Source organism: Arabidopsis thaliana, chromosome 2 (genome assembly GCF_000001735.4).
Source record: "Arabidopsis thaliana chromosome 2, partial sequence".
Classification (NCBI taxonomy): Eukaryota; Viridiplantae; Streptophyta; class Magnoliopsida; order Brassicales; family Brassicaceae; genus Arabidopsis; species Arabidopsis thaliana.
This window is the reverse complement of record NC_003071.7, coordinates 5,721,446-5,724,006: the sequence shown is the minus strand read 5'-3', so window position 1 is coordinate 5,724,006 and position 2,561 is coordinate 5,721,446. Positions and strand designations below refer to the sequence as shown.

Here is a 2,561-nt window from a genome sequence, read left to right as displayed (position 1 = left end):
CCCAAGACCTCACCTTTTAACAACCTTCCCACAGGACAAGATGTTACCAATTGATCACCAATAACCTACATGTATGCGGGTCCCATGGAGCGGGTTGTTATAAATTTAGATAACAAGATTGTGAGAGTTTCTGAAAACCATTTGTGTTAATGTAGAATTTGAGGTTGCTTTTAAATGTTTGATATTTAATTTGTATTTGTTGTTGGATGTACTAATTATAATGGCTATTACAGGATAGTAATTACAATGGCTAAGAAGAAATGTAAGTTGACACATAGGACACTAAAGCCTTCCATTCAAGTCAGCAAACCTTATACTGAAGAAAAGCGGAGAAGGAAAAGAAGAAAAAGGCAAAGGCGAAGGAGAAAGAAATAACAATGGGAAGAAGAAGAAAAAGAGGCTTTGGTGGTTTGAGGGTTGTGGTTTTTAGATACAATTGTATTGGATTTTGCTTTATGTACAATAGTTTGGGTTGTGTTTTGGTATCTAAGTTTTTTGTATAAATATACGTGTTTAGGTACTATTGTTCGGTTGGTGTTTTAGTTTCTAAGGTTGTGTATGAATCTTGTCGTTTAGGTACAACTATGATGCTTGGGTACTACTATGTATCTGAGTATATGTATGAATCAGATTTTTTGACCAAAAAATCTCTAAACAAAATATGAATTTATATCTAAATATTTTGATCAAAAAAAAGTCACCAAAAATCTATGTATTTTAGTCTTTTGTTTTATTAAAACAAGAGTGTTTTTGAAAGAAAGAAGAAGAGAGGAGATATGTATGTGGAGATGAAAATCGTGAGCTTTAATGGTAATCTTAAAAGAAGAAGAAAAAATAAATAAAGATAAGTGGGGTGCACCATCAAGACAAATGATAGAGTTAGTATTCAAAGATATTGAGAAAAAGAGGCGGTAGTGAGAATAAGAGGAGTTTTTTGAAAGAATGGTATGATGAAAGGGGCCAACGAGATCAAATAACCGTACCATATTTTACTAGGAATAATTAAGTAATTAATTATTTTCTGAATATATCGGTAATTCGTTGACGTAATCACAACAAGATTCGGAGGAATATTTTATATTTTCCTGAATAATAAAAGTGGAGGTAATAATTGCTTGAATTTTTTGTTGACATAATTTGTTGTTGTCGTAATTGCTTAAATTTTATCTTGTTTTTGTTGCCGGACTATTTTGTTGACGTAATTTTTGTTGTCTTCTTGTTTTTTTCTTCCGAATCTTCTTCTCTCGTGTCTTCTCATGATTTCTTGATTTATCACAAACCATGAAGATAGTAATTGCATAATTGTTGTTTAGATAATTGTTTATTTTTTCTTTTTCTTTAAGAGAACTTAAAGATGTATCTCAAAATCAACCAAATTTACAAAAAACCAGAAAACATTTGTCAAATGAGGAGAGACAAGTGATTTTTGGTGTTTTACTAGAGAAGAGTATTGATGGAAAGTTGGCAAAAAATATAACAAGAGAAGTTTGTAATATTTTTTGGTGCTTATAGCAATGGTATAAAAGATTTGGAAACTAGCTGAAAAACAGCTAATAGTGTGAATGTCAATGTATCTCATCGGAGGACTGGAAATTATGGTCCTAAAAGAATCTCATTTGAGCCAACTCAAATTGCTAAAATTCTATTAAGCAAGAGGACATTCTTGAGGTCGATGTCTATGGGTATGAACGTGAGTCTTACAACATTATTTAAACGAAAAGTAGAAGCAATTTTCTGACGTCGTACTAATAGCGTCAACCACATTTGAAGGAAGCCAATATGAAAGGTAGGGTACAAAATGTACAACATAGTTCACATCAATGAAAAATGGTTCTACATGACGAAGAAGATGAGAAATATTATGTACTTCAAGAGCAAAAAAGATCCACATCGGACAAGTCAAAGTAAGAATTACATATGAAAAGTAATATTTCTAGCAGAGTTGGCTCGTCAAAGGTTTGACGAGTAAGGAAATGAGATATTTTGTGGAAATTTTAGAATATTTTCATTTGTTACTATGCAACCAAAGAAGAGTCGGAGTAAAAACAGAGATACTGGAACAATAGAATTAAAAGCATAAACTTCTGTTAAGAGAGAAGATATAAAAGCATGATTGAATAAAAAAGTTCTATCAATTACACTAAAGAAATGGCCATGGGAAAATTGAGAAAGAGTATCTTTATTCAACAAGATAATGCAAGAACACATGTTGTGTATGGAGATCAAGATTTCAAAGAAGTTGCGTCAAAAATAGCTTGTATTCGGTTGATATGTCAACCGCATAACTCGTTGGATCTAAGCATTTGATGTTTGTTTACATTATTCTATCATTATGTGTTGTATTTACAATATATATGAATTTAGTTTGTTGTCATGTATTATCATGTTATAATTGATTTTAAAAAAAAATCTGAAAATTATTAGATAGGATGAATATCTCTAATTTTAAAATTTACATAGATGATTTATATTTAGATTAAAACTTCTTTTATTTTGTTTAATTTTTGTAAATGTATTATTTTCTCACTTATATTCATTATTCCATTCATATTCAGAACACA

At 30.4% G+C, this 2,561-nt stretch overlaps 1 pseudogene across 1 annotated transcript; it reads left to right on the top strand.

The window, feature by feature from the left end:
* Positions 1–1,377: 1,377 nt before the first annotated feature.
* On the top strand, positions 1,378–2,300 carry AT2G13710 (annotated as a pseudogene; the record flags this gene model as incomplete). The annotated part of the gene is made up of 1 exon: positions 1,378–2,300.
* Positions 2,301–2,561: the final 261 nt, after the last annotated feature.